Below are 12904 nucleotides of genomic sequence, written 5' to 3'. Positions count from 1 at the left end.
CATGTGAACTACATGTATGTATGTGATAGATATACTATACTATACTAGTCTGTAATTTTCAACTGTGATGGTTTGTTTTCAATATATTCCATCAAAGTATAACATAGATTTAAATGCATGAATATATATGCAGTTTATATGTATATCTGTTTTGTGTTTATGCTTGGAAAGGCAAATATGTTAACGACCAAACAAATGGAAAAGGAAAAAGGATAATTGTTGCAATGAACAGCATCCTGGATATTATAGAATACTGATCACAAATGGGCACTTTGCATGGGCAAATGCTTACTTTTATTTATATCTATATATATATGGATATATATGTATATATATATATATATATATATATATATATATATATATATATATATATATATATATATATATATATATATATATATATATAAGTAGAAGCAACCAAGCAGACGACTTTTAGTAAATATTTGTTATTGTGGAACCAATTTAGCGTAATTGAAGTTGTGAACACTAAAAGTATCACATTAATGTGATGCTAAGTTACTAATTTAAAATTCTAATGCGTATCTACTTTTGGCCCTAAACCTATTACTAGTAATGTGTTTTTTGCAATACCCCACCCACTGAGTTTTGTAGATCTGCCCTAGTTAACCATTCATAGGCTACTTTATTTATAGCTATTGGTAAGAAAAAGTCTTTTAATTAAATACATTACTTACAATTTTTTTTCACAGTTCACTGTTTTAAGTTGTCTACTTTGAGTAAATATAGATAGGTATCTATCATGAGAAGTTCCTGAATGACACAAAGGGCACCTATTATACTATATTATTTTATATTTTATTATTGTGCTTGACCGTCAGCGTCATACATTAATTTACACCCGTCTTCTTCAGTTCACTTCTGTCAACAGGGTCAAGTTTATTTATTTATTTATTACATTACTGTCATATGGATTCATTCTTCATAGATAAATATAGAACAAATCGACACAAATGTATCTTTTAGGCATTGTAATGTGGGTGAGAGGGATAGACATCCTATTAGGAAAAAGCTTCTGCAAAATATTTTTTTATCAATCTATTAAATTTACCGAACTTATTTGGGCTTACAAAAAAAAAAAAAACCGGATTGCTTGCTTGTTTGAATACTTGATCTGCAGTCAAATTAATCTAATGGATGCGTTTAAATTAGAACTAGGAGGTACTTTAGGCTTACTTAGGTACTTTTTGCAGATAATATTGTTTTGATAGACGCGGATGGTAGAGAACTTCATGAATTTCAAACTTATTATTCTTATTTAAGTACATTAGATTTTATACCTTGGAGGATGAATGGAGATTATTTTGGTATGGATTTTATCAAAGAAGATTAAATAAGGATTATAAAATGTTGAGTTTAAAAGTGGATAGGACTCAAGGTAAGAAAAAATTTTAAAAGAAAAGTATATAAGTATTTGTGGTTTGATGGGTCGGAGATGATGGATTTAATATTAGTATGAAAAAAGTACGATGCCAGATAACTGGAAAAGGCAGGACTGATAACGAAAGCGATTTTATAAATAAATAAATTGTGGATCTATAACTGTTAATATTTTTTTTTAATTCAAGTGTTTTTTTAAATGAAAAAAAGAACGATGTAATAAAAATAACTGCTCTTCCAAAAATACATTGCTACGCTTCTAAAACGGTGTTGGTTTCGGATAATAATAATCCGTCGTTGCTGTCACCATAGTTTATTCTAGTATGAGTCACAAATTGAAAGTTTTTATATGGGTCATGAATGGGCGATCGATGGAGTATCTATTAAAGTTGCATAAATATCGATTGGTCCAACCGATAACTACTTTATGTACATATAGTTATATGTCACGCGACGAAGCCATATAGTGCCTCGGCCATTATTATTGTCATGTTAAATATCTGTTTGGGGTTAAGTGACGGGCAGTGTAACTAAAGAAATTGATATACCAATGATGTATTTTATTCAAAATATAACCCTTACTACGACGATATTAAGAACACTTACAATTGGAACGTAAAATTTATACACTGTGGAAGAATGGTAATGACGCCTGCGTTACCGTGTGGTCCCGGCACAGAATAGGCTATCACTTCGTTTCCCGTGGGTGTCATAAGACGCGACTAAGGGAATTAAATGGTCGAGGAATGGGTAGTAGCGTTCCTCTTAAAACATCACTAAAAGCCTAGTTGCAGTTGCCAACTTACCTGCCAAGCGTGGCAGTTATTCGCAAAACTTCCTTTATGGGGATAATAAATAAATAAATAATAATTTATTTGCTCGAAATGTGGTACAAATGGTCTTAAATGGTAATTGAGCTACACATTTCGCTTTATCTAAAGGCATGCAAATTTTGTCTTAGCACATATTAGTTAGTTTTTAGTGGCTAACATTTTAAAGTAAAAATTTATCAATAACGTATGTCCAATTAATTATTCTAAATACATATTAATTGTTACATTTAATAAGTTAATTATGAAAGGCTTATGTTCAGCAGTGGACAGTTAACGGCTTATAAAATGATGATGAACCCCGCCAATATATACCGATAACGCAGCCGAGGTTCATCATCATCACCAGATCCAGTGAGAGATTATGGGTGAGGATAAAAGTAAACCCGTTAGCCCCTCGTGATGAATTCAAAAAGAATTAACTTCGATATCCAGGGAGAACCGCGTGGAGGTCAATTATTGTGTTGCTAGCAATGGGGTTTTTAGATCCTATTACCAATAATCCCTTTCCGTTTGGAAAGCACTCTTGGTGACGAATCAGTTTTGCCTAACATACATGAAATAAACATTTAAATATTAAAGATTATTATATCGGTACCTATTGTTTATTAACTGAATAAGAAATCACTAGAACCCTTGTAATTGACATAGCTTTATCCAGCACAATTTAGTTCGTGTTCGTTTAGAAAATAAATTTAAGACAGCTGGGAAAACGTAGGTGTGTTAGAGTGTGGCAGCTTGTGGTTTATTCCAGGAAATCGTCGATATAGTATATTTTTTCTTCAAGGTCGAGAACTCGCAGGTGATACCTTTGGTATTATAGGCGTAACCAATTTTTTTTAATGGATGGTAATGGAATGGTAACCCCACCCCGCTTATGTTATCGAGATACGCTGTTGATGCACCAGTGAGGGGTGATAGGTGAAGATGTAAGCAGGTTAGTTGGCCTATCAAGACGAATTCATCAAGCATTAACCATGATGGTTTCCAGGGAGAATCGCGTGGAGGTCAATTGCTAGCAATGGAGCTGTTAGATCCCATTACTGACAATCCCTTTCTCCCCGGCGTAACCAATTATCTGATGTTAACCGGTTTTGTCATTTTTATGATAAAATAATTAAGGACTTCGATCAAACTTGAGAGTATTAAAGCGTCTAACTAATGGTTTTTTGATTTTATAAAAAATAAGGTATAGAATTCGAGGACTACAAATCTCTTTCTAAAAAGAAAATGTCTCTCTTTTGATCTTCCACTATTTATTTAGTTGGCATTGAAATCTAAGAAGGGATCAATAGTATCGTTTTAGTTTAGTTTTCACTAGAGAATATAACATGTGGAGCAAGATGGAAAAGTTATTTAATAATTTATCTATATTTTTGGATCATTTAGATAATTGGTGATCACCGCAGTTCATAGATATTAGAAATACCGGAAGAGCTGGGGTTGTGACTTGCTAACATCTAATAAAACATATGACAAACATCACACATGAAAATAAGAACACCTATGTAATAATCTTTTTAACTTTTAGATAGTTCATTACAATTTTGTTGCATGCATATAGTAATATAGTTTTGCAGAAATTCAGATCACGATGCTGTAAGCTATACCTTATTACCTTAGCTTATTGCCTTTTTAGGTCCTCATGAATTCCAGTTAGTAAATCATGTTAAGCAACTACTGACATATCTTTAATGCGCAGGAAGCCTCGCCTCAAATTTAGTTCTCATTAGACACCTACTAAAATTATTCATCGAATGACCTAGATGTCCCTACGATGATAATATCTAAAAGCTGAATATGTGACGTTTCGTTAGACCTGTCATCCACTCAAACTGGTTTTACGAATCGCGATGTGTTTTAAATATTTCATTCTGGGTTTCAATGCGTCTCATCCTTCCTTAGGCCGAGACACACCAATATTATTTTTTTCGATTTCCTTCTCGTACCATAAATTTTTCTGAAATAAGGTTTTTTTAATTTTTTGTCTTACAAACAAAATTAATTTTATTTCTTCAGACATAGTACTAAATTACTAATAAATATAACTTAAGATACCGCGAAGACTTAGCCAAAACTGTCGTACACGAGATGATAGAGATTCAAGTTTAAATTCATATTTTCGTCGTGAAATACCAAAGAGTAAAATAACTCAAGAATGACGACATAAGATTTGTTAATATTTATTTTAAGATGCATTGAAGTCTTGTATTCATATGTTTAAGTAAGAGTTATCGCTTATCATTTTCTAATATATTTATGTCTTTTGTATACAGGGTAAGTAAGAAATTAGCATGCGGATCGTCTGATGAGAAGCGGTTACCGTACCCTGCGGATATCTGCAACACCAAGATTTATACTTGTGTGTAGTGGATCCTTCATTAAAAAAAATTAGATAATAATTTCACATGGTTGACTGGTAGATCGTTATGTGCAACCAAGATTTATACTTGTGTGTAGTGGATCCTTCATTAAAAAAAATTAGATAATAATTTCACATGGTTGACTGGTAGAGGACGTCGTTATGTGTTAAGTCCGTCATATTTATACTCACTTATATAATTGTGCATTGAAGTCTAAATAAATATGATAATTGATAAATCTATAAATCTTAGTACTTAACACTTAGACCGTTGAAAACTATCTTTCGGTTTGGTGAATGTGATATTAGGTACTAAGATTAAATTTATCAATTGTTTCAGTTTAAGAACACAACTGTTTAGTGACGAAAATAAGATATAACGGAATTATAATTATTTATTTTTATAATTGAACCAAACTTGCAGAGTATATTCCAGTAGGATAGACTTATGTACAAAAATCGTTTGCTTCAGCTGCCCGCTAGCAACATGTTTTCTAACTGCATTGGGTTGACTGGAAGAGATCTCTGTCCCATTCGTGTTTCATCTTCGTCCACCGTAAAGCAGTTGTGTTTGCATGGCTGTGTTTCTAAAAAATTTTTGGAGTTATATATATATATATATATATATATATATATATATATATATATATATATATATATATATATATGATATATCATTAATAATGGTTTTTTAGAAATTAAATGTTAATTAATTTATTTATTAATTATAGACTACTTGGGTTATGGCGTGAATTCAAAACGTACAATCATTTCATCGATTTTTGATTTGTACAGAGGAAAAACATCTGAGTTCTCAGAAATGGCAAATAGGTAATGTACGCATGGGGCTAGTTAGTATTGAAACATGGGCGTAACTTCTAGTGATGACAAGGGCCGCTTACTATATAAACTACAGCAGTGTTTTTTAATTTATAGAACTGCTCATGTCTATAGGCGACGGTTACCACTTTCCATCAGGTGGGCCGTCAGCTTGTTTGCCATTCTAAGTTATATAAAAAAAAGATGATTTTCTTTCTAGTTGTTACTTTAGTAAATTATCATTAATATTATTATTAAAATCATTATAAAAATGATTTCTTATTTACTAGCTGTTACCTACGGCTTTGTTTAGTTAACTCGCGCTACATTATTTTGGTGGTTATTGACCCTTAATGTTAAACTAGCGATGAGTCATAAATGTATTTTATATTACTCGTATATCGTCTAGGTTTACATTGTTAGATGGATTGTTATTAGTGCCAGACATTGGATCATCAATAAAAAAATCGATAGATACTTATTCAAAATGTAGAAAGTTCAGTAATTTTTAATACTAACATATACATATACACACATATACACACAGTATAGACACATAGTTTAGTTAATAGTATCTAATGGGAATGGTAAATGCAAAGAGTTTGTATTTGTACCTCACAATTTACGAATATACGAGTAAGTATAGTATCAGGTTAACCTTGACGTGATTCCTCCTGGAAACCATTGTGGTTAATTCTTATTGAATTTGTCATTTTATATTAACTAACCTACATTTATTCTCACGTATCATCTTTGACTGGTAACCTGCCATTGTATATCATTAGCATAAGTGGATGGACAACTCTTTGAATGAATGAATGGTCTATTTCTCTTCATAAAATGTATTAAAAAATAACAACTGAAGATAAAATAAAAATCATTAATTCTCCCTACCATCTGTATGCGGATGATCTACAACTTTACAGACACTTTGCACTGTCCGAAGTGTCTGATGCCATTGCTGTCTTAAATACGGATTTATCTGCAATACAATCGTGGGCTAAGACATTTGGTCTTCTCGTAAATCCTGCTAAATCACAAGCTATCATTATTGGCAGCAGCAGGATGCGATGCAGGTTGAATTGGACCGGGATACCGCCACTTTACTACGATGGAGTTCCAGTGGCATATAGCGAAAAAAGAACCTTGGTCTCATAATGGACGGCACTCTATCTTGGACATGTCATATAAATGAGCTCAGTAGACGCATGCACTTTACATTTCACTCTCTCAAGCGACTTCAATACTTTCTCCCAGTAAATACTAAAATCATGCTCGCACAATCTCTACTACTCCCAATACTTGACTATGCCGACGTCTGTTTTTTGGATGTGACTGAGGAGCTTCTAAACAAGCTGGAACGATTACAAAATCTGGCCATTAGGTTCATCTTTGGTCTTCGTAAATTTGATCACGTTTCTGCCTTTCGCAACCAGTTAAAGTGGCTTCCTATCCGACTTCGACGTGATATGCACATCCTTTCTTTCCTTTATAACATACTTAATAACCCCAATTCTCCTTCGTACCTTCGCTCTCGATTTAAATTATTACCACCACCAATCCGTCCTAAACGCTCCTGTCAAGTTCAGTCCAGGATTCTCGACCTACCTTTGTGTAGAACACATTTTATGGGCAACTCTTTCTCGTATCGAGCTGCCCAATTATGGAACAAACTCCCTTCCCACATACAAGAGAGCCCTTCAATTACCTCTTTCAAGAAAAGGTTGAAGTTACATTTTCTTTCCTTTGAGTCATAATTTATTTATTTTTATAATTGAACTGTCAAACTTTGAAATCATTGAACTAAATTTCTATTCTAGGTAGTATATTCATTTATTTTAACATCCACTGTATAAGTAGATATTATATTTATTTATAGTATATGTATTTATGTAATATTTTGTTATGTATCTTAATATTTTATTTAACTGTATATTTGTTTATGTATTCTAAATATTAATAGTTGTAGCACTTCAGCTGCCCGCTAGCAACATGTTTTCTAACTGCATTGGGTTGACTGGAAGAGATCTCTGTCAGAGATAAGTCCACCCTTGCTCACAATATTTATAAATGCATTAACATTGTAATTTACAAGTGCAATAAAGAATATATATATATATATATATATATATATATATATATATATATATAATTATCTATCTTCGTCCATTAAAAAAAAAAAAAAAAACTAAAAACCCTTATTCATTAAATAAAAAATGTATAACGAGTATAAAAACTTATCGTCAATATACCATACTTCCTAAATAGGTATTCAGTGTTGGTATATCATATTTTATAAATGATTGTGCCGTTAAGGCGCCATGGGATAGATCACGACATTTAATAAACAAACAAATTTATAACATTTGTAAGAATTTGAAATTTGTTTTTATTTGCCTTTAATTAAAATTAATTATTTGCAAAGTTTCAAGACGCCTGTTAAGGAACCGTTACTAAAAAATTTTTGGAGTAAATATATATATATATATATATATATATATATATATATATATATATATATATATATATATGTATATATATATCATTAATAATGTCTGTTTTTTAGAAATTAAATGTTAATTAATTTATTTATTAATTATAGACTACTTGGGTCTATTAAAAAAACTTAAGAAGTTTTGTTCAAAATTATCACAGAAGTATTCTTTAAATGAAATTAGTAATAAATCAAAACGTACAATCATTTCATCGATTTTTGATTTGTACTACTATTGAACTTCAATAGATTTTATTTTGTTCGAGTTAATTAATCCATAGAAGTGGCATATTTATTCTATTTATCTCTTATTTTTTTTATTACTAATCGCACAATGGACAAGCAGAAAAATAAATTCACTCTTTTCCCTTAGGAGGAAGCGTCGGTAGAGACAAGTGGGCCAAGTCATAACTTTTGAAAACAAAATTGAAAGGTACAGTCAGCGACATCGACAACTGGCAAGGTAAGCTATCAACTATTTTATTATCAGGCAAATAGGTAATGTACACTTGCTTCAGTATCCGCCGGTCGCTAGTTAGTATTGAAACATATAGGTGGCGTTTGTTAACTTCTAAGTGATGACAAGGGCCGCTTACTATATAAAACTACAGCAGTTTTTTTTAATTGATATTAATGTAATAGTAACCTCGCCTGTGCTAACAGTATACGCTGCTGGGTCACCAGTGAGGTATGATAGGTGAGCATTCTCACCTTTTCATTAAAAGGCAGGTCAATTAGCCCATCGTGATGAATATATCTGGAATTCAGCACGATGGTTTCTAGGGGGGACTACGTAGAGATCGAGCTGCTAGGGTATATTGCTAGCAATAGTAACTCCGTATTACAGTATAGTATTATATTATCTGTGGTATTACTAACAATCTCTTTCCTCCTAACTACAGCAGTTACACCACAACACGACACGAACACAGGGATAGGGGATATTATCTGTAGCTGTAGTAAAAAAATCCAAAGAGATTGCTTCTCATAAGTTTGATCGGTTAGTGACAATTTTTCTTCAGTTTTGTTCTATTTAGTTTTTTGAGAAAGGAAGAGCATTTGGATGTCTTTTGGTCAATACTTAACTGCTTGCTCTGAATATTATAAAACGGATAGTCTCTTTTAGAAATTAAATTATATTTGTAATATTTTACGGAATATTTTTTATACATTTAAATAGCGATATGAATATAAAAAAAAAAGTATATACATCATAAACGCACCGAAAATTATATCTGGAAGACATTTGTAAACACTTTCGTGCAAGTTACAAACACTAATAAAGGAAACAATAAAGAGTATCTATCTATCTATCTAGATAGATGGGTCTATCTCCGGACACACTGTGCAGACTGTGCGGGGAGAAATCGGAATCCATGGAACACTTGATGTGCAACTGCGATTCGTTGGCAAGTATGCGTATGAGTCTACTGGGAACGGCTTATCCAGAACCAGGGGACTACAGATATCTTAAACCGCGGGATATCGTTAGGGTAACACATAGGATCTCATGCGAAAAATAGATAAGATCTATCTATCTAATCTCCTTCATTCACAAAAACTAAAAAACTATTGAACTATTGTTTTGTCACCTTCTTTCAAATTTAGAATTCAATGCAAAAGAGAAAGACAAAACTCTTCTTCTTCAATAGCTAAAATAGATTTATGCGACGTTTGACGTTTTTATGAATAAGGGGTAACCATATTATTTATTCTTTAATTTCTTCCTACTTTTTTAAATGTTCAATAATATGGTTATATGCTAATTATTTTCCGATAGTTATAAAGTATTTTTACTTCTTCTATATCTTTTTAAATTATCTACATTAATAGGTCTTTTAGAACAGTAGTAGGTACTTCTCTGGACCCTATGTTCCGCAATCCCCTTTACGCAATATGACAAGTGTAGCAAGGTTTGTTCCGCGTTCGATGCTGGTCACGTTGCAACAAACTGCTCCATTGTGCAAGTTCGTCCTTTGATGACGCTTCTAATGTAATGATTCTATTTTATAATCTTCGTAATGTTGTTAATCATTATGTTGGGTAATAGATAATCTTTATATAGTACGTACTGTAAAAAAATTTCGGTAACACTCAAACAACGAGTGAAGTGAAGGTATGTAAATAGTATATCTACTTGTTAAAGTAAGTAGATAGATACTCTTTTTGGTTTTCTCCAAAAGATTACATTAGTAAACTTATTATAAATAGATACAAATAATTACAAGAAATGTTCACATTGAGAAAACATTGAGAAAAGAAGGGCGGCCTTATCGCTAAAAGCGATCTCTTCTAGGCAACTTTTGGATGGAGAGGAATAATTATAAACAGTTTTATCGGAGGCACGACGATAAGTATCCACGTAGATTAAAGATTAAAGATTAATATGAGCATAGATTAAAACATTATATAGAAAGAAACGCTATTGATATAGTATACTTAATATAAATCTAACTCTACCAAGGAAGACCTATAGGTGAATACCCACGCCGCGGCGGCGACTTGTTAATTTATTAGTTTCTTAGTTCTTTTATTTTTTTTTATGGGTATAAATGGAATGGTAAACCTGCCTATGAAATAGAAATACGTTGGTGGGGCATCAGTGTGATATCATAGGATAGGATAAAAGCAGTTTAGACAGCCCTTTATGATGAATTCTACGAGAATTAACAGAGGTGTTTTTCAGGGGGAACCGCGTGGAGGTCGATCTAATAGAATACTAATAGAGATCTAATAGAGAATATATACTACTAGCAAAAGGAGAGGGAGGGGAGGGATTGTTAGTAATGCAGGCTGATCATTGTTAGACCTCTGTTAGGTCGACCTCCACCTGGTCCCTCTGGAAATCATCGTGTTGAATTTCAGGTGTACTTAACAGTCTCTGTTCTCCTGCTATATCTAAGACATAATGTCTAAGATATAATAATTACATTCATAGTATTGAACTCTTCTCTGCAGACGTATGTCCTCATCGGTAAATTATTACATGAACTCTCTATATAGTTTTTTGTTTTTAATATACACTACATTAAAAGGGCAACTAGTGCAACCGAGGGTTAACGACTACTAAGGTTGATTTATTGTGCATCTATCTATTTGATATATTGATATAAAAACAGGAATCATTTTTGTTTGACAGCTAAAACTTTTTATGACATATTACCACTCCTGTGCTCCAATAGGTTGTTTACAAGTATATAAGAAATTTGATTCTACATTTATCTTTCATAAAAGGTTCAGTTGGTTCATAATCCTGAGTCACAATATTAGAATTGTAAATCTAATAATTTTTTTTAACATGTGGTAAATTTTGGTCAAGATTATATTTTGTAATTGAGATTTAGGAAAATCAAATTGTGTTAGTGATAGGTATGTAAGTACACCGAATTAAGATTAGTGGACTGTAAGTAATAATAAAAATTGAATCATGTGAAATCATTCTATTTGCATTTTATTTCATTTAACAGAAGAAAGAGAATGTCACAGGCACTATTTTATAATCTACGCTTCTAAAAAAGATAAAACCATCTTGAAATCCACAGAAAAAAATAACAATTCTTATGGCCAGTATCAAAAAGGATGACACAAGATTTTAAAGAAATAACCTACTGTTGAAATAATATTTCTTAGAAACATTGTATACTTAGACGTAATGTAATGCACTTAAAGTTTATAATAAAACAGGTGTAAGTAGTAATAGTTACAATTATGCGTACAGTACATCTATCCAGTTAGTGAGTCCGGATGCAGTGTTATGCAACCCGATCCTGTACCATTTGTGGGCTGACCACTTTCTATGGTGCGAATGTGACATGACTACAAACGTTTGACAAGCTCTGATGATAAATTATAGTCACGTATATATTTTTAAATATTGTTAACATCGTTGTTGAATAATAACTATCGTGAGTCACACTGTATTACAATTTATTGTTGTAGATTTAATTATTAATTTACTAAACAGATACTGGTTTTGAGATTGTTCGGAACTAGTTTTCTTTCTCTTTGTTTAATAATACATAATGATCAGTTTTATTGAAACTTTGTTAACCATTAACTGAGGATTTTATACGTTAACCAATCTGTGAGCAAAATCGGCGCAGTACGAGTATGTTTGTAACTATCTTATGGAGAGTTATAAATATATAATAGTTATAATATTGTGATTGAATATATATATATATATATATATATTAATATTGTTCCACAATTTGATAATTAATTAATTAATATTAATAAAGTATAATTTTATACTAGAATAATTAAATAGGCCACCCTTTCCTATCCCGTAGGTGTTGTAAGAGGCGACTAAGTGAACAAAGTTGAAGGATGGGCTATGGGAGGTCGAGGGATGGACAGCAGCGTCCCTCTTATAACAGCTCTAATATCTTAACTACGGTTGCAAATCTGTCTGCCAAGCATAGCAACTACTGGCAAAAAATCCACTAAAGAGGGGGCTTATGTTCACCAGTGATACAGCAGCAGTAGTAGATATCATTATAAAGATAGCATAGAATAGTTTTTTTAAATGGGTGTATATTTATAAAAATACGCAAAACATATTTTTGCATGTTTATCTTTGATGCATGTATAATAACACCTTAGTTTTCAGGAGTAGACAATGAATGAGTGATGCAGTGAATGACAAATATTCTGTACTGTCCATGTATCATCAATGTCTATGTATCCTGTATACTATCTATATAGTTTTTATGTTTTGTGTTGTACCGGCCGTTAACTATCCACTGCTGGACTGCTGGACATAGGCCTCCCTCATAAGTTTAAGGGTTTTGTCATTAGTCGCTGCGCTTGGCAGGCAGAATTTTTTATGGATGATAATGGAATGGTAACCCCGTCTGCGCTATCGCTATACGCTGGCGGGGCACCAGTGATAGATGATAAGGTGAGAATGAAAGCAGATCAGTTAGCCCATCGTGATGAATTCTACAAGAATTAACCACGATGGTTTCCAGGGGGAACTGCGTGGAGGTCGACCTG

This window comes from Galleria mellonella, unplaced genomic scaffold (genome assembly GCF_026898425.1).
Source record: "Galleria mellonella isolate WM207_F2 unplaced genomic scaffold, CSIRO_AGI_GalMel_v1 utg113, whole genome shotgun sequence".
Taxonomy (NCBI): Eukaryota; Metazoa; Arthropoda; class Insecta; order Lepidoptera; family Pyralidae; genus Galleria; species Galleria mellonella.
Note: the sequence above shows the minus strand (reverse complement) of the source record.